The sequence below is a fragment of the Lithobates pipiens genome, unplaced genomic scaffold (genome assembly GCF_037356315.1).
Source record: "Lithobates pipiens isolate NorthernLeopardFrog02 unplaced genomic scaffold, aLitPip1_a1.2 Scaffold_60, whole genome shotgun sequence".
NCBI lineage: Eukaryota > Metazoa > Chordata > Amphibia > Anura > Ranidae > Lithobates > Lithobates pipiens.
The window spans coordinates 2,215,736-2,243,154 of NW_027507882.1; the positions used below are offsets into that span (position 1 = coordinate 2,215,736).

Sequence of the window (27,419 nt, forward strand, 5' to 3'; positions counted from 1 at the left end):
CAGAGCACTACTGTATTTATATCTTATTTATTTAATACATTTTGTGTTTACATATTGGTGGCAGAGCACTATTGTATTCACATTGATTGTATCAATGAATTTTGGATTTTTAATTAATGAATTTTGGATTTCCAATCACTGAATTACTTGCATTTAGCGCAGCTCATTAATGGCTGTATGTTAAGTTATTGTGAGGGGACAGCAAATTTACACTATTATACAAGCTGTACACTCACTACTTTACATTGTTGCAAAGTGTAATTTCTTCAGTGTTGTCACATGAAAAGATAGAAGAAAAGATTTACGAAAATGTGAGGGGTGTACTCACTTTTGTGAGATACTGTAAATCCAATTGAGAATCTGTGGCAAGACTTGAAGATTGCTGTTCACAGACACTCTCCATCCAATCTAACAGAGCTTGAGTTATTTGGCAAAGAAGAATGGGAAAAAAATGTCCCTCTCTAGATGTAAAAAGCTGGTAGAGACATCCCCAAAAAGGCTTTCAGCTGTAATTGCAGTGAAAGGGGGTTCTACAAAGTATTGACTCGGGGGGCGCTATACAAAATGCACGCCACACTTTTCACATATTTATTTGTAAAAAAAATTGAAAACCGTTTATAATTTTCCTTCCACTTTACAATTATGTGACACTTTGTGTTGCCCTATCACATAAAATCCCAATTTGGTTGTAACATGACAAAATGTGGACGATTTCAAGGGTTATGAATACTTTTTCAAGGCACTGTATGTGCCAATTCTCTCCAACATTCTCTAGAACTGTAAGCCCCTGTACACACGGTCGGAGATTTCGACAACCAAATCCGTCGGATTTTGTCCGTCGGATCTTGTCCGAAACTGTTGCATACACACGGTCGGACTAAGGCCGCGTACACACGGGCGGACTGTCTGACGGACTTGGTCCGCTGAAACGTGTTTCAGCGGACAGTCCACTCGTGTGTGGGCTTCAGCGGACTTTATCAGCGGACAGTCTGGCGGACTAAGTCTTTCGGAATTTCCGTAATATTGTCCGTCCAAACTTGGTTTCAGCGGACAGTCCGCTCGTGAGTAGGCAAGTTGGACGGACTAAGTATGGCACATGCTCAGAAAGGATTTACACGGCCGAAGGTTGCATTGCAGTGTATTGGACGTCGTATTTCTAGTCCCGTCGTACGTGCTGTACACGTCATCGCGCAAGCTTTCAGCGGACTGTCTGTTCATCGTGTGTGGTCAAGTCCGTTCATTCAAAAGTAGGACGGACTGTCTGTCGGATTGTCTGACGGACTTAGTTGGACGGATAGTCCGCCCGTGTGTACGCGGCCTAAGTTGTCGAAAAATCCGATCATTCAGAACGTGATGACGTAATTTCGTTACGATGGGACTACGTTCGGGCTTGTAGCCAATAGCTTTGATGTAGGAATTTGATCTGAGCATGCATGGCACTTGGTCCGATCAAAATTCTCTACACATGATCGGAGTATGTCCGATCGAACCAGTTTGTCGGGAAATATTTCCAACATGTTAGCAAATTCGGTCCGACGGATATTCCGACGGAATCATTTCGATGCATACCACACACAGTCGGATTATCCGACGACACGGTCCGATAGGACACATTCTGACGGATTCTCCGACCGTGTGTACAAGGGCTTATACTGTTTCACTTGTTACAAAGATTTATGTATTTCCTATGCTCGTCACCTCCATCTAGTGGCCATAATGCAGTATTGCACTATTGGCCATACCAAAAGAAAATTCATTCAGATGAGAAAAATAGCCTAAAATACACAATTTTATCGAAAGTATTGGGCGCCTGCCTTTACACTCACATGAACTTTAAAGAGGAAGTAAACCCTGATGAGTTTACCTGATGAGTTTACTTCCTCTTTCATTCCCTGCAAAGGTAAAGCATAATGGACTACTATGCATCGCATAGTAGTCCATTATGTGTCACTTACCTGACACAGGAGCCAGCGAAGTCACCACTGTCTCCTGTAGTCTGGCGCATCCATCTTCTCGGTGGGTCTTGCTGCCCCGCCACTGTCATTCGGCGAAGCCGCGATGACGTCACTCCCACGCATGTGCACGGGAGCCGCCATGCGTGGCATATCGCCGTTGACAGTGGCGCACTCAGTGTGCCTGCGCGCCGCTGTCTACGGCACATACGCCGTAGACAGCGGAGCCTGTCTTTCGGCAAATATCTCCTAAACTGTGTAGGTTTAGGAGATATTTCTTGGACATACAGGTAAGCCTTAATCTAGGCTTACCTGTAGGTTAAAGTGTGTTGTAAGGGTTTACAACCACTTTAATGGCATCCCAGTCTTAGTCCGTAGGGTTCAACAATGAGCTGACCCACCCTTTGCAGCTATAACAGCTTCAACTCTTCTGAGATGGCCTTCTACAATGTTTAGGAGTGTGTCTATGGGAATGTTTGACCATTCTTCCAGAAGCGCGTTTGTGAGGTCAGGCACTGAACATTCCCATAGACATACTCCTAAACCTTGTGGACAGCCTTCCCAGAAGAGTTGAAGCTGTTATAGCTGCAAAGGGTGGGCCAACTCAATATTGAACCCTAGGGACTAAGACTGTTTGTGTGTTCATCTGTGTGTAAAGGCAGGCATCTCAATACTTTTGGTATTATAGTTTATGTGTACCAGCTTTATCATGGAGGGGATTTTATATCCTACAACTCCAACAGAAAATTGTCCCAGGGAATGTGATGACCCTCTGTAATACCAAGCTGAAATCACTACTTTTACAACCAAATCATAGCCAAATTGGTTTCTAGATACTAGGCTTCCCTAAGGGTGAGCCAACTCACTATTGAACCCTACGGACTAATGTCGCATACACACAATCGGAATTATGGTCGGAAAAAGGTCTGATGGTTTTCCCGATGGAATTCCGACAGAATTCCGCTGAAGCTGTCTTGCATACACATGGTCACACCAAATTCCGACCGCCAACAACGCGGTGACGTACAACACGTACGATGGGACTAGAAAAAGGAAGTTCAATACCCAGTAGCCAATAGCTTCCATCTCGTAGTGGAATTTGAGCATGTGTGAGTTTTTGCGCGTTGGAATTGCATGCACGCGATCAGAATTTCCGAAAGTTTTTCCATCAGGAAAATTGAGAACATGTTGTCAAATTTTTGCTGGCGGGAATTCGGCCAGCTAAATTCCGATGGAGCATACACACGGTCGCATTTTCAGATGAAAAGCTCTCATCGGTCTTTTGCTTGCTGAAATTCCGATCGTGTGTACGCAGCATAAGACTGGGATGCCGTTAAAGTTCATGTGCGTGTAAAGGCAGGTGTCCCAATACTTTTGGTGTTATAATGTAGTCCTATTTCCAAGAATAAATGTATGTGTAGATCCACTGGAGGACTGGGAGGCTGAAAAATTTTCAATAATTTTTTTAACTTTAAAAAGAAAAATTTACAGAAAAGTGTGCGAATAAAATTCAGCAGTTTCAAAGCGAAGATGAAAACAAGGAGACAGGGTCATGACCTCAGGCAGGAGGAAAGTATTATTTTCCTGAAAGTGGTGGCAGCAGAGGTCATGAGTTAATTAATAGCTAGTGAATCTAAAAACGATCAGGATGAATGTAGGTCTATCCTAAAAAAAAAAAAAGAAAGAAAGGGCAGACTCAAGGGAATTTGGCTATTTTTCTGCTGCTAGTCTTTTTTTTTTTAATCTACTGTACCGGAATCTCTATAAATGTAATGGAGTGAAATGTTTTTCTCTTGCTTCATGCAACGAAAAATGACCAACGCGGAACCTTGCACTTTTTTTGTCAAAATTTTGTCTTTTAAGCCGGTATTATAATTCAATATGGTTAATATTTAAATTGCTGAAAATTTATGTCCAACTTTTTTTTTTTTTTTTTTTTTTTTTTAGCAAATGATTAAAGCTACTTGTCTGCAGCAAAAGTTCTTCATTTAAAAAAAAATAAAAAAAATTAAAACAAAAAGTTTTTTTTTTCTCTAAATCCACAGCATAAAGCCCAAAAAAAAACAAAAAAAACACCTGTACCTTCTTCATCTTGGACTTTCACTGAACAGTGAAGTAAGCACGCCCTTACCTGACCTACATAAACTTTCACCTGCTGCCTCTTTACATTCTCTACCAACATCTTCAACCGGCTCACATGTCAAACCTGATTTCTCTAGACTAAATAGACAAGGAGAAGAACATATGGCTATTTTTGTTTTTTGTTTTTTTTCCATTACCTTTACCTCTCATGGACTTGGAATTTCTTACACTTTCATCATCGCCTTATCTTCAACTTTTGATGCAGACTCCTAGTTTGGCTATAGCTATAGAAGTTTCAATACTTTTGCCCTGTTCTATGGAAATGTGTGGAGGGATGTCTGCAATGAAAAATTTAATAAATCTGCTTCTATCAAGGTTAGTGCTACTCATCTCCTCCCAGCCAAAGCCTCTAGTTTTATTTTCTGCTTCTGATACAGTACATACTTGCATACTTGAGCTCAAGGATTTAATTGAGCAAAAATGGACCAAAAAATGGTGGAGGCCTAGTCTACTGCAACCAATCAGGTTCTCCAGGCAGTTGAGAGAACGATATCCTAAATCTGTTACGCTTTTATTGATAACCTAGTGTTTCTTAAAAGTTCTCAATTTCTAACTATTTGGCCAGGTTCATTTACTAAAAACCCCCAAGATAACATGTGTTAAAAATATATATATATTTTTAATTATAATTATTATATTAATAACATATTATTATTATTATTATTATTATTATTATTTGTTTATATTATTATTATCAAATGATAACAACAACAATAACTGTTTGGCCAGGTTAATTTACTAAAAATCCACAAGATAATATGTGTTAAAAATATATTTTTTTAAATGATAATTATTATATTAATAAAATATTATTATTATTATTATTTGTTTATATTATTATTATCAAATGATAACAATAATAATAACAACAACAACAGCAACATCAATAATAACAACAACAATAATTATTATTATTATTATTATTATTTGATATTATTTTCTAATAATAATGAGAGAGTTCTTAAAAAAAAAATTCTGCATGAAATATAAAATATTGAAATATGAAATATAAAAAAGTGCAGAAACATTTTGAAGACCCCTTGTAATACTATTAATGATAATAGTGACAATAGTAGTACTATTATTATTATTGTAGTATTATGAAATAATAATATAAGGGTTCTTCAAAAACTTTCTGCATTTTCTTTAACTCTATTAAACATAAAAAAGTGTAGAAACATATTTGTTTATATTATTATTATCAAACGATAACAATAATAATAATAACAACAACAACATCAATAATAACAACATTTGATATTATTATCTAATAACAATGAGAGTTCTTCAAAAAATTTCTGCATGAAATATAAAATACTGAAATATGAAATATAAAAAAAGTGCAGAAACTTTTGGAGTCCCCTCGTAATACTATTAATGATAATAGTGACAGTAGTAGTAGTACTATTATTATATTATTATGAAATAATGATATGAGGGTTCTTCAAAAACTTTCTGCATTTTCTTTAACTCTTTTAAACATAAAAAAGTGCAGAAACATTTTGAAGATCCCTCGTAATAATAATAATGATAATAGCGATAGTGGTAATAGTAGTAGCAGTATCATTATTATTATTATTATTATTATTATTATTATTATTTTAATAGGAAATAATGATACGAGGGTTCTTCAAAAACTTTCTGCACTTTTTTTTTAACTTAAATATAAAAAACGCAGAAACTTTTTTAAGACCTCTCGTAATAATAATAATGATAATAGTGATAGTAGTAGTAGTAGTAGTAGTAGTAGTTTAATTATTATATCATATTATTAAGAAATAATAATATAAGGGTTCTTCAAAAAAATTCTTCACTTTTTTAACTCTATTAAATTATTTAAGTGCAGAAACTTTATGAAGGCCCCTCATAATAACAATAATGATAATAGTGATAGTAGCAATAGTAGTATCAGTAGTACTATTTATAATAATATTATTATATCATATTATTATGAAATAATAATATGAGGGTTCTTCAAAAATCTGCACTTTTTTTATCTCTATTAAATATAAAAAAGTGCATAAACTTTATAAAGACCCCTCATAATAACAATAATTAGAATGGTGATAGTAGTAGTAGTACTACTACTACTACTAATAATTATTATATTATATTTTTATCAAGTATCATCTTGTAATTTGTACCTACAGTGAGTTTTGGGATTTGCAGTGTTTGTGCGTAAGTTATGATTCCAATAAAAAGGAAAATCTTTTTCTTGCATCTAGTACTCTCCAAGATTAGAGATTATTGGAGTGTTTTTTGCCACAAAATTACTGGTTGAAGCTGAAATGTTTTAAAATATTATTAAATTGCAGAAGTGAACTTAGCTGAAAGGGGCGTTTGTACCCCAAGGTTAATTCACAAAGTAACCTTAAAAAAAAAACGAATTCCACTGTTCCAGGTGACCCCAATGCATTTGCCGAAGTCAGGGCAAAATTTTGCTAATAGTTTCCAATACTCATGTATGCTGTTGAATGCTACATACTTTTATTTAGAAATTACTTACATGGTTTGAGCTATGAAAAATGGACCAAAGAAAAGTGGAGATGTTGTCTCTTGCAACCAAAAGGATTTAGCACTCTTCACGTATTTGAAAGAATGAAATCCTAAATCTGCATAGCTGCATCTCCTAGATATTAGCACATCTCTCTAAAATTTAGGACTTGTATTAGCATTTTTAGACTAAGGTTGGTGGACACATGACCAATCCATCACACCTACATGAACTTGTTGGACATCCCATTCTCAAACCATGGGTATTCGTATGGAGTTGCCCCCTTTTTTCCACCAATAATAGCCTACACTCTTCTAGGAAGGCTTTCCGCAAGAGTTTGGAGGGGGAATTTGTACTCCCTTGGCCAAAAGGACATTTATAAGACATTGGCATTGAAGAAGACCTGGCTCACAATTGGCATTTCAATTCATCCCATAGAGAAGTCTTTCTCAACCTTTTCAACAAAGAAGAACCATGGGAATAACTTTCCTATTTCAGGGAGCCCCTGCTAAGAATTTCTATATCTTCAACTCATGATACATTAGTGTGATGGTCAGCGGAAAGTCATTGTGAAGAGGTAGCCCTTTACGAGTAGCTCTACAGATCAATGGTATGAGTGGAAAGTTATCTGAGAAGCAAAAATTGCCCGTTGCTCAAGGAACCCCTAGCAACCTCTTGAGGAACCTTAGGGTTTTTGTGGAACCCTGGTTGAGAAACCCTGCCATAGGTGTTCCAAATGGTTGGGTTTATGGCTTTGTAAAGCCTACTCAAGTTCCTCAACACCAAACTGATCAACCCATGTCTTAATGGAGCTGACTTTGTACATGGGGCACATTCATGCTAGAACATCATAGAGCATTCTCAAAACTGTTGCCCCACATCTGGAGCCACACAATGGTCTAAAATGCATCAGTATGAGATTATACGTCAAAGAAGATTGCTTGATTTCATTCATCCGGTGTTGGAATTTGATGTCCAGCAACCCCAACTGGTGTGATGGTCAGGCGTCCATAAATGTTTGGCCATATAGCATATTTAGTATGTAGCCATAATTGAAGGAAGCATTGGTTCTAAATTCCCTTTGGACTATATGTTCTGATTAATTACTTTCATTATGATGGCATCTCATTAAGCATTAAAGAATAATTATTGAAGCTCTATAAAAAGGCAGCGCTATTTCAGGAACCTGTTTCTTGTGTATAACCATTCCTGGATACATTTGACAGCGCTCAGATGTTTTTACCTGTAATCCTGGTCATCGAAATGGTCAAGAACTCAATCATCTCTCCTTCTTCATACGCCATATTGGTGTGATTGTAGAACTTCCAGTACGAGAGTAAAATTTTGTCTTCTGCAAAATGGTATGTGTAAGCTGCAGCTCCAAGCTTCTTGTGTAGCAACCACAATTTTCATATATCCTGTTCCTAATGTTATCATTAATCTAACAACAAGGAAAACTAGTTGTAGCAGTTTGTAAACGTGATGGCTTGTTATTTATTGTAGAAAGCTGTCTATTAAGGGCAGGTCCCTGTGTCTGCCTCCCTCCCCCTTAAATATTTTTGAAAGCTAAGTAACACTTGAAGGATAACTCAAGCCAAGACTTTCAGGTGTTGGATAAAGTATGAGAAAATGTTGACCTGGTTGAGGAGTGCTGAGCAAGTCATCATCGACAGGGTTTCTATGCAAGACCAATTACTACTCGCCAAGTAAAATTTGCTTTGTAGCACTATCTCTTGCAAGGACTGCTAGTAACTGGCTCCCCTAATCCTGCACAGCCAGGCAATAAGCATTATCCGCTTGCATCCAAACCCAAGAAGTCAGTCCTTTGGTGCTGGATTTTCTTCGGGGAACATTGTTTTCGTTTGTTTTTTTTTAATACAGGAATTGTCAAAAACTGTCTCTGTGTTTTTGTTTCTTTTTTTTTGGCATGTGGTTTCCCTTAAAATCCATAAAAAAAAAAAAAATTGATATATATATACAGTGGTGTGAAAAAGTGTTTGACCCTTCCTCATTTCCTGTTCCTTTGCATGTTTGTCACACTTAAGTGTTTCGGAACATCAAACCAATTTAACCGCTTCCTGCCCGCCCTATAGCCGAATGACGGCCTTAGGGCGGGCGGCTTCCCGTGCCTGGCCGTCCCTGGACGGCCTGGTGTTTACTTCCGCAATGCGCGCCGCCGCGGGCGCGCATCGCGGAAGTTCTGTGTTTGCCGTGTCCCCCGGGGACAGGCAAACACAGATCGCTGTAAACGGCCAATCACAGCGGCCGTTTACAGCGTGATCGGCGTGTCCAATGGGAGATGATCTCATATGTAAACATATGAGATCATCTCTCAGCGCCGCTCTCCCTCCTCACACAGACAGCGTGTGAGAGGGGAGAGAAGAACGGCTGCAGCAGCCGTCAGTGTAAAAAAGAAAAAAAAAAAAAAAAAAGTAAAAAAAAAGTTTAATAAAAAGTGCCATCCTCCCCCAGAGCCATCCTCCCCCAGTGCCACCCCCCCCCCAGTGCCATGCCCCCCCCCCAGTGCCATCCTGCCCCAGTGCCATCCTGCCCCAGTGCCATCCTGCCCCAGTGCCATCCGCCCCAGTGCCATCCGCCCCAGTGCCATCCTGCCCCAGTGCCATCCGCCCCAGTGCCATCCGCCCCAGTGCCATCCACCCCAGTGCAATCCACCCCACCCCAGTGCCACCTGCCCGCAGTGCTATCTGTCCCCAGTGCCACCTGTTGTCAGTGCCATTTGTCCCCAGTGCCATCTGTCATCAGTGCCACGTATAAGTGGCATCTGTCATCAGTGCCACGTGTTATTAGTGCCACATAGTGCCATCTGTCATCAGTGCCACGTATTAGTGCCATCTGTCATCAGTGCCACGTATCAGTGCCATTTGTCATCAGTGCCACCTGTCAGTGTCACGTGCCATCTGTTGTCAGTGTCACGTGTCATCAATGCCACTTATCAGTGCCATCTGTCATCAGTGTCACGTGTCATTGGTGCCACGTATTAGTGCCATCTGTCACCGGTGGCACGTATTAGTGCCACGTATTAGTGCCACATGTCATCAGTGCCACGTATTAGTGCCACGTGTCATCAGTGCCACATATTAGTGCCACGTGTCATCAGTGCCACATATTAGTGCCACGTGTCATCAGTGCCACGTATTAGTGCCACGTGTCATCAGTGCCACGTATTAGTGCCACGTGTCATCAGTGCCACATATTAGTGTCATCTGTCATCAGTGCCACGTGTCATCAGTGCCACGTATAAGTGTCATCATTGCCACGTATCAGTGCCATCTGTCATCAGTGTCACGTGTCATTGTCCTGGTATTTCAAAAGTGTAATAAGTAGTCAACAAGTTAGATGTGTAATTTATGCTTCTAGAACACGTGATGGCGCTCCCTGCATGTTGGGCCTCTCTATGTGGCCAGGCTGCGAAAAAGTCCCACACATGTGGTATTGTAATACTCAGGAGGAGGAGCAGAATTTTTTGGGGGGTGTCATTTGTGGTATACACATGCCACGTGAGAGAAATAACCTATTACAATGACAATTTTGTGGAGAAAAATAAAGAAAATGAAAAATCTTAATTTTGCAAAGAATTGTGGGAAAAAAATGACAACATCAAAAAGCTCACCATGCCTCTTACTAAATACCTTGGAATGTCTACTTTCCAAAAAGGGGTCATTTGGGGGGTATTTGTACTTTCCTGACTTGTTTGGGTCACAAGAAGCGAGATAGGCCACCAGTACATCAGATGTGATCAATTTTGTGCGATTCGCACCACAGCTTGTAGACTCTCTAACTTTCACAAAGACCAAATAATATCCACTAATTTGGGTTATTTTTACCAAAGATATGTAGCAGTATAAATTGTGGCCAAAATTTATGAAGAAAAATTAATAATTTGCATAATTCTGTCACAGAAACAAAGAAATATGCGTTTTTTTTCAAAATTTTCGGTCTTTTTTCATTTATAGCGCAAAAAATAAAAACCCCAGAGGTGATCAAATACCACCAAAAGAAAGCTCTATTTGTGGGAAAAAAAGGACACAAAATTCATTTGGGTACAGTGTTGCATGACTGAGTAATTGTCATTCAAAGTGTGAGAGCACCGAAAGCTGAAAATTGGTCTGGGCAGGAAGGGTGTTTAAGTGCCCAGTAAGCAAGTGGTTAAACAATAGTCAAGGACAACACAAGTAAACACAAAATGCAATTTGTAAATTAAGGTGTTTATTATTAAAGGTGAAAAAAAATCAAACCATCATGGCCCTGTGTGAAAAAGTGATTGCCCCCTAAACCTAATAACTGGTTGGGCCACCCTTAGCAGCAACAACTGCAACCAAGCATTTGCGATAACGTGCAATGAGGCTTTTACAGCGTCCTGGAGGAATTTTGGCCCACTCATCTTTGCAGAATTGTCCTAATTCAGTTACATTAGAGGGTTTTCGAGCATGAACGGCCTTTTTAAGGTCATACCACAACATCTCAATAGGATTCAGGTCAGGACTTTGGCTAGGCCACTCCAAAGTCTTCATTTTGTTTTTCTTCAGCCATTCGGTGGTGGACTTGCTGGTGTGTTTAGGATCATTGTCCTGCAGCAGAACCCAAGTTCGTTTCAGCTTGAGTACACGAACAGATGGTCGGACATTCTCCTTCAGGATCTCTTGGTAGACAGCAGAATTCATAGTTCCTTTTATCACGGCAAGTCTTCCAGGTCCTGAAGCAGCAAAACAGCCCCAGACCATCACACTACCACCACCATATTTTACTGTTGGTATAATGTTCTTTTTATGAAATGCAGTGTTCCTTCTACGCCAGATATACTTGGACACACACCTTCCAAAGAGTTCCACTTTTGTCTCATCGGTCCACAGAATGTTGTCCCAAAAGTCTTGGGGATCATCAAGATGTGTTGTGGAGAAATTGAGACGAGCTTTGATGTTCTTTTTGCTCAGCAGTGGTTTTCTCCTTGGAACTCTGCCATGCAGGCCATATTTGCCCAGTCTTTTCCTGATGGTGGAGGCATGAACGCTGACCTTAACTGAGGCAAGTGAGGCCTGCAGTTCCTTGGACGTTGTTGTGGGGTCTTTTGTGACCTCTTGGATGAGTCGTCGCTGCGCTCTTGGGGTAATTTTGGGCGGCCGGCCACTCCTGGGAAGGTTCACCACTGTTCCATGTCTTCGCCATTTGTGGATAATGGCTCTCACTGTGGTTCGCTGGATTCCCAAAGCTTTGGAAATGGCTTTATAACCCTTTCCAGACTGATAGATCTCAATTACTTTCTTTCTCAATTGTTCCTGAATTTCTTTGGGTCTCGGCATGATGTGTAGCTTTTAAGGATCTTCTGGTGGACCTTACTGTGTCAAGCAGCTCCTATTTAAGTGATGCCTTGATTGTGAAAAGGTGTGGCAATAATCAGGCCTGGGTGTGGCTAGAGAAATTGAACTCAGGTGTGGACAACCACAGTTATAGTATGTTTTAACAAGGGGGGCAATCACTTTTTCACACAGGGCCATGATGGTTTGGATTTTTTTTCACCTTTAATAATAAACACCTTCATTTACAAATTGCATTTTGTGTTTACTTGTGTTGTCCTTGACTATTGTTTAAATTGGTTTGATGTTCCGAAACACTTAAGTGTGACAAACATGCAAAGGAACAGGAAATGAGGAAGGGGGCAAACACTTTTTCACACCACTGTATATATATATATATATATATATATATATATATATATATATAAAATAAAAAGAAGTCAGTCCTTTGGCTTTGTTTTGATTTAGTTTTTTTAGGGGTAACAACTTGGATGGGGTGAAGGGGACATCCTTTTTACGTTATTCGGAAATTCGGATGTATTATAATTTCCGAATTACAACTGTAACAAATTTAAACGGTTCTGAAATAACAAAACAACATTTCGGGTGAAATTCAAATGGTTTCCGGGCGCATGCGCGCGAGCGACGGAGATGGCAGCTTGACTCCCTCGCTCCGCGCCGTTGGATCGTTAGCACCGGCCTAATCCGACATAGACGCAGTCTTTCCGTGCCATACTCACCCCCGCCAGCTCCCGAACATCCCGCGGGGGCTCCGGTGATGCATCGATCGGCGAGGAAGCCGCCGAGGAGCCAGCAGCACTGCAAGTCCGCACAGGCCTCAGCCAGAGGCACAGTAAAGATGGCGCCGGAGCCTCCGGACCCGGACGATGAGACTCAGCTCTCAGCGGCGGGTCCATCGTCCCCCGCAGACAGCCTGCACCTATTCCCCATGGATGGGGGAAGCCCCCCCCCCCCCCGGCTGATATGGACGACCTGCTGGCGCGGTTCCGCAGCATTGTACGGGACGAAATTACAGCGGCATCCCGTAAGCTTTCTTCTGAATTCGTGCAGGGCCTTAAAGAGATAGGCCACCGCACCAGCCAGTTGGAGCACCGCATGGACCTAGCTACCACTGTCCTTGAGGGCCATGAAGAGGAGGTTGATAAGCTGTCCTCAGAGCTGGTGGCCTTACGGGACAAGTTAGAGGACGCAGAAAATAGGGCGCGGAGGGACAACCTTCGCATTAGGGGTATCCCCGAGTCGCTCACGGATCTTCAAGGTACCGCCACGGCTTTCTTTCAGGAATTGGCTCCGGAGATCCCCCTGGAGAGGCTTGAGTTTGACCGCATCCACAGGTCTTTGGCCCCTAAACCCGCCGAGGGTCCCCCGAGAGACGTTATCATTAAATTTCATTATTATCGTACCAAAGAGAGACTTCTGCAGGCAGCGAGAGAGCAGCAGACCCTCTCCTTTCAAGGTAACCCTCTCCAGTTGTTTGCGGACCTAGCTCCGGCCACCATTGCTAGGCGCCGAGACCTCAAGCCATACCTCCAGGTCCTCCAGTCACAGGGTATCAAGTACCGCTAGGGGTTCCCATTCAAGCTCACCTTTTCCCACCAGGGTCGGCAATCCCAGGCTTCATCACCCTCGGATTTGAGGCGTCATTTTCTTGACCTCCAGCTAGAGATCCCCTCGTCCTCCCCTGAGGCTCCGTCCGTGCCCCCCAGATCGGGCCCCCCCAGGTCGGGACCCTCCAGACCACCCCGCCAGTCGTCACAGACCTCCCAGCGGTCCCAATCTGGATCCCAGGCACTTCGGGACTTGCAAGCCCAAAGATTCCAGCCGTCAGGTAAAGGATGAAGAGGTCTGCCCCCCATTTTTTGTTGCCCTATCTCATTTGTTGACCACCAGCTCCCGTGGTGTGGGGACGCTACTTTATAATTTTTCCCCTTGGTACAGTTTTTTCTCCCCTTGTTGCTCTCAACGCGGAGTTCTGGTGAAATGCCCCAGGGCCCCCCCCATCAGACTGTTATTTGATACTGGACTGTTGCTTTAGCTTATGGGGGAATGCCCCGGGGCAGGCCACCCTGTTGTTATACTGGTGGCCGGGGGCGACACTGACGCTGCCACCGGGACGCCTACCAGCTGCACCCTTTTTCCCCTTTTTGTTTTTTTTTCTTTTTTTGTTGTCTTTTTTCTTTTTGTTTTTTATGTGTTCCTTGGTGGCTCTATCCGGGTGGGACTCTGGGGAGGGGTTGCTGGCTGGGGAGAGGGGTGGGTGGGAGATGGGAAGCTTCTCCCCCACTGATAGCCCACAGGGATGCTGATTTTGCTGCATTCTAGACCCCTCTCCCTTCCATTTGGGTGGGGGGGATATTGTGGCCCGGCTGTGAGGGTGTGCCCGGCCTCCTGGAAGACGGTGGCTTGGCTGCCCTCTCTGGGGGCTTGGGCGGACCCTTACGTCCGCTCCTTTGTGGAAGAGGTTCACCCATATTTACTACTGTGTTTTTGTTACACTCAATTTGGTTTATGTTTCCATGTTTTTGTTAGCTCTATTCTATGTTCATTTAACAATACTGTTTCCATGTGTTTAATTTAGACCGGTTGGTCCGACGGACCACTGCTCCCCCAGATGTGTGTACACTTGGCTGAGATGGGTTTCTCGGCCTTGGTCACACTCCTGAGTGGGCCGTTCAGCCCACGTTCTTGTACATCTTTGAACTCGCTTTATATGTCCTGTCGAGCTTGTTCTCCTTTCTATGCTTTTCGTATCTCTTTTCTCTTCTCTCTGTTTTTTCCTTCTTTTCCTTCACCTTCTTCCTCTCTCCCCCCGCTCCCTCCCCTCTTCCCTTCGCTCCCTGGGGTGTGGGAACAGAAGACGTGCTGTTGCATGCAGCCGCCGTGATGGCGCTTCATTGGCTTTCCCTGAATGTTCAGGGTATGAACTCCCCCCAGAAACTGATTAAAATATTCAAATACCTCCAGCATCTTAAAATCGGCATTGCATGTCTACAGGAAACTCATTTTTCTTCTTCTTCCTCCCCCAAATATTTTTCTGCGCATTATCCCCAAGTTTACCTAGCAAACGGCCCCACCAAGCAGAAGGGGGTCCTTATTGCCATTCATAAATCGCTCCCGTTTATTTGCAGTAAACAGCTAGCTGACCCCGACCAGGATAATGAGATTACTATTATGAGTTACTATGCCCAGAATAATCCGGGCCCCTTTCTGACCCTTTCTGACCCATGTCTGTTCCCTGCTGAAGACCCACCAGAGAGGTGTTCTCTTCTTGGCAGGCGACTCCAATGTGACACTTAATCCCTCTATGGATAATTATCCGCCGGCCCATAAATCCCCTTCCCCATCAGCTAAAAAATTCTTGCAGGCCCTACAAAACCATGATCTCATCGATGTCTGGCGGGAACACCACCCTATTGGCAGGGATTACACTCACTATTCCCACCCTCATCATTCCCATTCCAGGATCGATCACATGTTTTTGCTACGTAAACATCTTCCTCAGGTAGCCTCCATTTCCATCTTGACGGTCCCCTGGTCTGATCATGACCCAGTGTTAACTATATGCTACTCCCTCTGTGACAAGCCGCAGGGCGCCCCTTGGGTCATGAATGACTCTCTTCTTTCTCTGGAACCGATACTTAAGAGCCTCCACGAGGCCTCTGATGATTACTTTAAAACGAATGTTGGTTCAGTATCCTCCCCAGTGATGCTCTGGGAGGCCTATAAAGCCTTCCTTCGGGGACAGGTCATTCGTATAGCGTCCCAGAGGAAGAGGGAGAGGGTCCAGACCCGCCGTAAGCTTGAGGAAAGGTTGGAGGCTCTCTCCACACTCCCCCTCTGTAGCAAACCGTAGGCTATTGGACAAAGCTCGTTTGGACCTGGACCTATGCCTCACGGAGGATGCAGAACGCACCCACCGTTGGGCTCGTCAGAGGTGGTACGCCAGGGCAAACAAACCCAATGCTATGTTGGCCAGGAGGTTGCGGACCTTCACTCCAAAATTTCAGCCCATCACTCTGCGCACCCGCCATAATATTCTGGCGGGTAACCCCCGACTAGTATTGGAGAAATTTCGCTATCGCCTGGCCAAACTTTATTCCGCCCCGACTCACACCTCCACTCTGGACCTGGGTGCTTTCCTAAAGGAGTTATCCTTGCCTTCTTTATCTGATGTCCAGATGTCGCTTATGGACCGGGACATACAGGTCTCGGAGGTCCTGCAGTGCATTAAAGAATTGAAGGTGGGGAAGCGCCCAGGCTCTGATGGTTTCACCGCTTTGTATTACCGCAAGCTGGCTGCGGTGCTGGCCCCCCACCTGGTGGCTGTGTACAATGCGGTGAAGGGAGGTCACTCCTTCTCACCGTTAATGTTGACGGCAAATATGGTGATGATCCCCAAGCCGGATAGGGACCTCTCCTCTTGGGCCAACTTCCGACCAATTTCCCTGATCAATATTGACGTGAAAATCTTGACAAAAATCCTGGCTACTCGCCTGAATTCCTTCCTCCCCCGACTGATCAAAAAAGATCAAGTAGGTTTTGTCCCCCGGAGGCAGGCTGGTGACACCATTAGACGGCTCGTGCAAGTCCAACATCTGGCGCATACTAGGTCTCTGGAGACAATGTTTCTTTCCTTAGATGTGACCAAAGTTACTTACCAGCTATGGCTTTGGCACTTCCTTTATGGGCTGGATCTCGGCTATCTATGACTCTCCACAGGCCAAGGTGCGCTACTATGGTTGCGACTCGCCGGTCTTCCCCATACGTAGGGGAACCCGCCAGGGGTGCCCACTCTCCCCACTACTATTTATTCTAGCATTGGAACCCCTAGCGGAAGCGATTCGGTCACATGTGGACATTTCGGGAGTGGAAGTTGCGGGTACTATGCATAAATTGTCACTGTTCGCAGATGACATTCTGCTGACACTTATGAACCCCAGGCTTTCCCTTCCCAATTTGTTCTCTCTTTTGGATACCTTCGCTGCGCTATCGGGCCTGGCAGTTAACCCAGCGAAATCTAGGGCGATGTCTATCAACCTACAACCTGCGGAAATGGAATCTTTCCTTTTCAGTGGACAACCACTTTACCGTACTTGGGTATCAGACTTTCACCCAAGTACTCAGAGCTTTACCAGGCAAATTACCCCCCTTTATTTCGGAAGCTGACGGGTTTGCTTGACTCATGGTCAACTCTCCCAATCTCATGGTTTGGCAGGATAGCGGCGGTGCGTATGACTTATTTTCCAAAACTGTTATATTATTTTCGGGTGTTGCCGGTTCCCGTACCCCTCCATGTACTTAGAATCCACCAACGCAAAATTATGCTGTTTATCTGGGGCTCTTTGAAGTCTCGGATCAAAAAGCAGGTTCTTTATGCCCGTAAGGCTAACAGCGGTTTCTCAGTCCCTAATTTGCATGCATATTACACGGCAGCAGGTATCGCCCCCCTGTCCCGCCTACATGAACGCCATCAAATGCCCCTCTGGGCAATTCTTGATATGGTGGACTCCCATCCGATTCCGTTAGCGTCCCTTCCCTGGCTCCCGAAAGTACAACGCCCACCGAACATAGGCCCCGGCTTGGCCCATTCTCTTCGCCTCTGGGATTCGGTGAAATACTCCGCAGGTCTCCAATCTCCCCATCTCCCACTGCTTCGATTTCTACACTGCCCCCTATTCCTGCCAGGCTTTGATAACCCCAGTCAGTTAGCATGGTGGACAGATCATGGTTTTGTAGATGTCCATTCCTTGCTCACCCCGACTAAAATTATCCCTTTTGCAGCCCTTCGGTCATCCCATGATATTCCCCTCAGGGAATTTTATACTTACCTCCAACTTAAGCACTTCCTTCACCAATTGATTGGGCCCCAGTCTGCTCCCTACACACTGTCCCCTTTTGAGAGCCTTTGTAGATCTCGGCCCCATGCCTCAGGGTTGATCTCCCTCATTTATACAGCTATTTTATCATCTACGAAACCGCCGCTCCGGCCCTATCACCTTCAATGGGAGGCTGAACTGGGCAAACGGCTTGATCCGGAGGACTGGCAGGCTATGACCAAGGCGCTGCCTACATGCTCCAGAAACGTTCTCTTTCTGGAGAATGCGTATAAGGTGTTCTATAGGTGGTATTACACCCCGGTGAGGCTGGCGACATTTATCCCGTCTTGCTCCCCCCTATGTTTTCGCGGATGCTCGCAGGAGGGCACCATGGCTCACATCTGGTGGACCTGCCCCAGGGTGACTAGATTATGGGTCAGAATATATGCTCTACTTCGTACACTCTTTCATGCGGATATTAGGAGAGACCCTTTTGAGGCCCTCCTGTGGAAACCGATTGCAGAGCTCCTGCGTCCGGAACGTCAGCTAGCTGCACATTTATTTACTGAAACCAAAATCACCATAGCAAGGGCCTGGAAGACTCCGGTTCTTAGCTATGCGGCAGTTAAGAACTGTATGAATGATATTATGGTGAACGAAAAACTGACGGCGATAGCATCAGATCCCCTTGCTAAATTTCTTCGGGTCTGGCAGCCCTGGGTGGCTTATACCCGCCCATCCAGATTTGATCCGGTACTCCTCTCCCTTTGATCGTTGGATGTCCCCCCTGCTCCAGGGACCAAGCTGCCCCCCCTTCTTCCCTCCCTCTTCCTTTCCCCCCTTACCCCATTTGTTTTCTTTTTCTCCCCCTTTTCTCTCTTTTCTATACTTCTATCGCTATCTCTTTTCTCATTTGCTCCTTTTTTTACATCTGTCTCACAGCGCACTCAGGCTGCCCAGTGGCATCTCTAACTAGTAGCAGGTTTTTTATTCCCCTTTTGAAAGCAGCCCAAATCCATCTGCTCGCTGTGTAAGAGTTTTGTTTGACTTTCTATCTGTTATGTGGTTATCTGACATTGGTACCCCATCGAACAAATGAACTCTGTCCGGCCCTATGCCCCATTAGCTTTGCTCTATGGCGTGCGGCTGCGTGTTGCGGCCAGCCTTGGATGCTTCTACATGATTATTATGGGCTGGACACGAGTCCAACATTGTTATGTCTATATGTAACTCTTCACAGGTCTTTGATATGTTTTTGGCAGATCTATGTTATCCCTGTATTGTCTCACTGATGTGAATTTTTCAATAAACCTTTTGTAAAAGAAATTCAAATGGTTTCCGAATTCAAATAGTTTTCAAATTTGAATCGTTTTTGAACTGAATTCGAATTCTTAAACAGAATAAAATATAATACAAAATAAAGGAATGGAATAGAAAATAAAAGAATATAATATAATAGAGTAAAAAAGAACAGAATGAATAGGGGTATAATAAGTTTTTTATTTTTTTTTGACATGTGGTTTCCCTTAAAACCCTTAAAAAATAAATTAGGCCCCTTTCACACTAACGTCCCGTTCAGGCCCGCCTGTCAGTTTTTCAGGCGGACCTGAACGGGTGCTCCATAGAGCTCTATGGAGCGTCGGATGTCAGCGGTGACATGTCCGCTGACATCCGACCCGCTCCGATCCGAAAAAGTGTGACGGAGGAAAAAGCTATTTTTCCATCCGTCTGCGGATCGGATCGGGTGACGACGGGCACTGCGGTCCGTCGTTATCCGATCTCCCATAGGGGAGAGCGGCGCTGTGACAGGTCCGTCCCTGCACAGTGTGCGGAGACAGACCTGTCATCTCCCTGCTCAGCGGGGATCGGCGGAGTGATCCCCGCTGAGCAAACGGACATCCACGGGGCGGATCAGAACTGATCCGCCCCGTGTGAAAGGACCCTTAAACAAATAAAAAGAAGTCAGTCCTTTGTCTTTGTTTTTTTTTTTGTTTTTTTTTTAGGGGTAACAACTTGGATGGGGTGAAGGGATTTATGGGAAGCCCAACTTGAATCAAAGAACAACAAAAGGGGACATCCTTTTTTCGTTATTCGGAAATTCGGATTTATTATAATTTCCAAATTACAATTGTACCAAATTTTTAAACGGTTCTGAAATAACAACAACATTTCTGACAAATTCAAATAGTTTTCAAATTTGAATAGTTTTCAAACTGAGCTTGAATTATTAAAGAGAATAAAATATAATACAAAATAAAGGAATGGAATAGAAAAGACTAGAATAGAAAATAAAAGAATATAATATAATAGAGTAAAACAGAACAGAATAGAAAATAAATTAGACTTGAAAACTATTCAAATTCAAATTTTGTCCAAAATTTTGTTTCATTATTTGGGATTAGTTTAAATAAGTTACTATTGTAATTCAGAAATTTGGATACATCCGAATTTCCGAATCACGAGAAATTTGTCCAAATTTAAATTCGTAACGAAACGAACCGCACATGTCAAATAATAATCACTGGTGATCCTGTCGGTTTTTGGCTAGTTATGTCCTGTTATAGGGTGACAACGCTGTGTTCCTGTCTCCCATTGGTGCTCCTAAGATTCCTAGAACCTCTCATGTACAGTATACTAAGGTAGATTTAGACAGGAGCTATCACCATGTCTTCGGAAGAAAATGTATGGAAGCGCATAGAGAACATGCAACCATCATTCAGGTTGGCATTTACCTGTTACCCTAGAGCTCCAAGGCAAAAGTGCTAGGCTTGTACTTATAAATCTCCTTCACCTTCAGGTCAAACATTCATTTAGCCTTGTGTGACCATAGATTCCTGTGACTGTGACTTACCCTGCAAAGAAAGTTTCCACTCTAATTCATACCAAAGGTGTTCTGGTGGTTGAGCTCGGGACTCTCAAGGCCGGTCAATTTCCTCCACTCCAACCTCGCTCATCCGTGTCTTTGTGGACCTTGCTTTGTGCACTGGTGCGCAGTCATGTTGGAACAAGAAGGGGTCATCCCAAAGTCCTGACCTCAACCCGACAGAATACCTTTGGGATGAATTAGAGCGGAGACTGCGAGCCAACATCAGTGCTTAACCTCACAAATGCTCTTCTAGAAGAATGGTCAAACATTCCCATAGACACTCCGAAACCTTGTGGACAGTCTTCCCACAAGAGTTAAAGCTGTTATAGCTGCAAAGGGTGGGCCAACTCAATATTGAACCCTACGGACTAAGACTGGGATGCCATTAAAGTTCATGTGCGTGTAAAGCCAATACTTTTTTCGCAATATAATGTATATACAGTATCTCACAAAAGTGAGTACACCCCTCACATTTTTTTAAATATTTTATTATTCTATCTTTTCATGTGACAACACTGAAGAAATTACACTTTACTACAATGTAAAGTAGTGAGTGTAGAGCTTGTCCCCTCAAAAAAACTCAACACACAGCCATTAATGTCTAAACTGCTGGCAACAAAAGTGAAAATGTCCAAATTGGGCCCAATTAGCCATTTTCCCTCTGGGTGTCATGTGACTCGTTAGTGTTACAAGGTCTCAGGTGGGAATGAGGAGCAGGTGTGTTAAATTTGGTGTTATCGCTCGGGCTCTCTCATACTGGTGAAATCTGGGTAATCATTGGATTAAGCACAAGATGTATGTGTGAAACGCATCTACATGACCACAGTTTGATGTCTCTGGTGTTATCTTTGTCAAGCAAAATAAAAGGCAATCGGAAGTTCTGGATGTACAGCCAATTGTTCTTTACGAGTTTCCCATGGAGGCGGGCCAGGGGTAGCACTCTGCAAGATACTCCAATCAGCCTCATCTTTATACACCTGGAGCAGTGGTTCTTTTTCCTGTCTCTCATACTGATCACTGGAAGTTCGACATGGCACCTCATGGCAAAGAACTTTCTGATGGCAAACCTTGGCACCCCGGATGTTTTGGAACTACATTTCCCATGATGCTCATGCACTCTACAGTGGGGTTGAGCATCATGGAAAATGTAGTTCCAAAACATCTGGGATGCCAAGGTTCGCCATTACTGGCCTAGGCTATAAGAAGATTGCCAAGACCCTGAAGCACGGTGGCCAAGACCATACAGCAGTTTCTGAGGACAGATTCTACTAGAACAGGCCTTGCCACGGTTGACCAAACATGTTGAGTGTGCTCAGCGTAATATCTGCTGTCCTGTGGTCTGATGAGACCAAGATAAACGTATTTGGTTCAGATGGTTTCAAGCGTGTGTGGCGGCAACCAGGTGAGGAGGAGTACAAAGACTAGGGATGAGCTTATGTTTGACTCGAACATTGCCTGTTCTCCTGTTCGGCGAACAGTGAACAATTTGGGGTGTTCACAGCTAATTCAAAAAGCTGCGGAACACCCTGTACAAGTCTATGGGAGAAATCTAAAGTTCTAATTTTAAAGGCTAATATGCAAGTTATTGTCCTAAAAAGTATTTGGGGACCTGGGTCCTGCCCCAGGGGACATGTATCAATGCAAAAAAAAAAGTTTTAAAAACGGCCGTTTTTTCGGGAGCAGTGATTTTAATAATGCTTAAAGTGAAACAATAAAAGTGTAATATTCCTTTAAATTTCATACCTGGGGGGTGTCTATAGTATGCCTGTAAAGGGGCGCATATTTCCCATGCTTAGAACTGTCCCTGCACAAAATGTCATTTCTGTAGGAAAAACAGTCAAATCACTTGCGGCTATAATGAATTGTCGGCTCCCCGTAATACAGAGAAGTCATTGATAAAAAAAAAGCGTGGGGTTCCCCCAAATTCAATTACCAGGCCCTTCAGGTCTGGTATGGATATTAAGGGGAACCCCGCGTCAAATTTTTTAAAAAAATTACGTGGGGTGACCTCTCCCCCTCTGATGTAACGCAGGTTACCGTTACATCAGAGGGGGGTGGGGTCACCCTCACGTCATTGGGGAAGCCAGGCTTTCTCCCCTGCGTCAGAGGAGGGCGGGGTCAGATGACGGGTGGCCCGCCCCTCCTCATATAAGAAACGTCAGGCGCCAGGATCCCCGCAGTGTCTCTTCCGGTGGAGACAGATGGGTGGATTCGCTGCGCTGGAGGGAGAGATCACCCGTCGCTGGATCAGATCAGCCATCGCTGGATCCCGGAGAGATGATCATCCGTCGCTGGATAGCAAGAGTGGATTACCACTGCTGGAATCTTTTTAGAAATGTTTACATTTTTTATAAAGGACTTTTTCAAAAGTGTGTTTGTCTTTTTTAACATTTTTACACTTTCTTTGTGAAATGGTAGGGGTACTTTTGTACCCCCTTACCATTTCAAACAGGGGGGGGCTGGGATCTGGGGGCCCCTTGTTAAAGGGGGCTTACAGATTCTGATAAGCCCCCCACCCGCAGACCCCCACAACCACCGGCCAGGGTTGTGGGGATGAGGCCCTTGTCAACATGGGGATATGGTGCTTTGAGGGGTCACAGACCCCCAAAGAATCCTCCCAATGTTGAGGGCATGTGGCCTGGTATGGTTCAGGAGGGGGGGTGCTCTCTCGTCCCCCCCTCTTTTCCTGCTGCCTGCCAGGTTTGCGTGCTCGGATAAAAATGACCCTTTAGGTCTGGTATGGAATTTTAGGGGGACTCCCACTCCATTTCTTTAAAAAAAAAAATTGGCGTGGAGTTCCCCTTAAAATCCATACCAGACCCTTCAGGTCTGGTATGGATATTTAGGGGGAACCCCACGTAATTTTTTTTATCTTTTTTTAAATTTGACGCAAGGTCCCCCTTCATATCCATACCAGACCTAAAGGGCCTGGTAATGGTATTTGGGGGAACCCCACGCTTTTTTTTATCAATGACTTCTCTGTATTACGGGGAGCCGACAATTCATTATAGCTGCAAGTGATTTTAAATGACTTTTTTTCCTGCAGAAATGACACTTTGAAATGACACCCGAAAAAATGGCTGTTTTTAAAACTTTTTTTTGTATTGATACATGTCCCCTGGGGCAGGACCCAGGTCCACAAACACTTTTTAGGACAATAACTTGCATATTAGCCTTTAAAATTAGCACTTTAGATTTTGAACGTTCGAGTTCCATAGACTTTAATAGGGTTCTAAAGTTCACACAAAGTTTAGGTCTGTACGCAGGTTCTGGTTTGAACCGAACCGGGGGATGTTCGGCTCATCCTTAACAAAGACAAGTGTGTCTTGCCTACAGTCAAGCATGGTGGTGGGAGTGTCATGGTCAGGGGCTGCATGAGTGCTGCTGGCACTGGGGAGCTACAGTTCATTGAGGGAACCATGAATGCCAACATGTACTGTGACATACTAAAGCAGAGCATGATCTCCTCCCTTTGGAGACTAGGCCGCAGGCCAATATTCCAACATAAGGACCCCAAACACACCTCCAAGGCGACCACTTCCTTGATAAAGAAGCTGAGGATAAAGGTGATAGACTGGCCAAGCATGTCTCCAGACCTAAACCCTATTGAGCATCTGTGGGGCATCCTCAAACGGTAGGTGGAGGAGTGCAAGGTCTCTAACATCCACCAGCTCCGTGATGTCCTCATGAAGAAGTGGAAGAGGACTCCAGTGGCAAACTGTGAAGCTCTGGTGAACTCCATGCCCAAGAGGGGTAAGGCAGTGCTGAAAAATAATGGTGGCCACACAAAATATTGACACTTTGGGCCCAGTTTGGACATTGTCACTTAGGGATGTACTCACTTTTGTTGCCAGCAGTTTAGACATTAATGGCTGTGTGTTGAGTTATTTTGAGGGGACAGCAAATTTACACTGTTATAGAAGCTGTACACTTACTACTTTACATTGTAGACAAGTGTCATTTCTTCAGTGTTGTCACATGAAAAGATAGAATAATAAAATATTTACAAAAATGTGAGGGGTGTACTCACTTTTGTGAGATACTGTACCATAGTTTGTAGACACTAAAACAATGAATATACACTTATTGGGATTGGTTTTACCAAAGATGTGTAGCAGAATACATTCTGACCAAAACTGATGAAGAAATTCTATTTTTTATTTCTTTTTTTATTGGATATGTTTTAAAGCAGAAAGTAAAAAATATTGTTTTCTTTTTTCACAATTTTTCGATATTTTTTTTTGGTTTATAGAATAAAAAAATAAAAAAAGTGATGATCAAATAAAAGAAAGCTCTATTTTGTGTGGAAAAACATATTAATTTGGGCAGAGGTTAAGTCCTGGGGAAAAAAGTGTGGGAACTCCCACCCAAGATCCACTCCCCCACCAAAAAAATAAAAAATGATAGGCTCATATGCACGAACACTTCAAAAGTGGTATTTTTCATCCAATTTGCGTATTGTGTGTCTTAACCACTTTCAGACCGGACCAATTTGCTGGTCAAAGACCAGACCACTTTTTGCGATTCGGCACTGCGACGCTTTAACTGACAATTGCGCGGTCGTGCGACGTGGCTCCCAAACAAAATTGACGTCCTTTTTTTCCCACAAATAGAGCTTTCTTTTGGTGGTATTTGATCACCCCTGCGGTTTTTATTTTTTGCGCTATAAACAAAAATAGAGCAACAATTTTGAAAAAAACACATTATTTTTTACTTTTTGTTATAATAAATATCCCCCAAAAATATATAAAAAAACATTTTTTTCCCTCAATTTAGGCCGATACGTATTCTTCTACATATTTTTGGTAAAAAAAATCGCAATAAGCGATTATTGATTGGTTTGCGCAAAAGTTATAGCGTTTACAAAATAGGGATAGTTTTATAGCATTTTTATTAATAATTTTTTATTATTTTTTTTTTTTACTAGTAATGGCGGCGATCTGCGACCGGGTCCCGCGACCGGACTCACGGGGGTCCCGACCAGCGCAGGAGCGCGCCGCCGGCGGCGCGCTCCCGATGGCACGGCGGCAACGAATATTGGACGTACATGTACGCCAATATGCCTGCCCGTGCCATGCTGTCGACGTACATCGTCGTGCGCTGGTCGGGAAGTGGTTAAGCTTAACTGTTAATACATTAAAAAGTCAGTGAGAAGAATGTCCCTTACATTGGTGGTTAGTGGGAAGAATGCTCCTTATATTGGTGATCAGTGGGAAGAATGCCCCTTACATTGGTGGTTAGTGGGAAGAATGTTCCTTACATTGGTGATCCGTGGGAAGAATGTTCCTTACATTGGTGATCAGTGGGAAGAATGTTCCTTACATTGGTGATCAGTGGGATGAATGTTCCTTACATTGGTGATCAGTGGGATGAATGTTCCTTACATTGGTGATCAGTGGGAAGAATGTTCCTTACATTGGTGATCAGTGGGAAGAATGTTCCTTACATTGGTGATCAGTGGGGAGAATGTTCCTTACATAGGTTGCCAGTGGGAAGAATGCCCCTTACATTGGTGGTTAGTGGTAAAAATGTTCCTTTGGGTGAAGCATTGCATGATCGCGCAAACTGTCAGTTATAGTAACGCAATGCCGAATAGCAAAAAATCGCCTGATCGTGAGGGGGGGTGGTGGGGTAAAACATTCCAGAGGTCAAGTGGTTAAGCTGTTATTCTGGTTACCTCATTAAGTTTCATGTTTGCTAAATAACTTTAGGATATGAATACCTTTCCAACTTAAAGTAGACGCAAACCCGAGCTGTGTGATGTGGTTTACTAAACCCCCGTGTATCCTAAACAATTACCTTTATTCACAAAATACAGTTTTTTCTATTATCTCACATCACAAAGAAATTTTTAGACAACTGCGTCCTTCCGACCTTGTGGAAATAGTTGGGTGAAGGTCATTTTCTGTCTCAACAACAACTCTCACCTGTCTAGATCAGGGGTAGACAATATGTCAGAGGTTGAGAGCTATGTGGACAACATGTAGGAGATGAAAGATCCCCGCACGGGGTGGGGGGGGGGGGGGTGATAGGCGTTGTCATCGTCGCCCCTTAAAAAAAAAAAAAAAAGCCTCCAAAAAAAAAACAACTCATAGTGTGTCACGGTAGTGTCTTCTGCCCTGCTTCAAATCAACAAGTAATATCCTATGCCCTCCTGCTGTAGTATTCTCTGCCCCCCCCACCTCTGCCCCCCCTCCACACACACATGGTAGTGTCTTCTGTTCCCCCCCCTCCACACACACATGGTAGTATCTTCTGTCCCCCCTCCACACACACACATGGTAGTGTCCTCTCCCCCCCCCACACACACATGGTAGTGCCTCTGCCCCCCCTCCACACACATATGGTAGTGTCCTCTGCCCCCTCCACACACACATGGTAGTGTCCTCTGCCCCCCTCCACACACATGGTAGTGTCCTCTGCCCCACCTCCACACACACATGGTAGTGTCCTCTGCCCCCCCCCCTCTACATACACACATAGTAGTGTCTTCTGAACCCACCCCCTCCACACACACAAACACACACACACACACACACACACACATGCACGGTAGTGTCACCTGACCCCTCCCCCCTCCACATAAACACATGGTAGTGTCCTCTGCCCCCCCCCTCCACACACACACACACACACACGGTAGTGTCTTCTGAACCCCCCTCCACACACACACATGGTAGTGTCTTCTGAACCCCCCCCCCCACACACACACACACGGTAGTGTCTTCTGACCCCCCCCTCCACACACATGGTAGTGTCCTTTGCCCACCCTCCACACACACACATGGTAGTGTCCTCTGCCCCCCTCCACACACA

General features: G+C 43.7%; 1 protein-coding gene across 3 annotated transcripts in view; it reads left to right on the top strand.

Annotated features, from left to right (window-relative positions):
• The first annotated feature begins 4,015 nt into the window (after positions 1–4,015).
• The window catches only part of LOC143958279 (uncharacterized), a 189,136-nt gene continuing 165,732 nt past the window's right edge, over positions 4,016–27,419 (top strand). For 2 of the 3 annotated variants that reach the window (XM_077467801.1, XM_077467802.1), the window contains exon 1: positions 4,016–4,409. The gene's annotated coding sequence lies outside the window, so the exon portion shown is untranslated. The remainder of the gene's footprint in view (positions 4,410–27,419) is intronic. The other variant, XM_077467799.1, reaches the window with a different exon arrangement.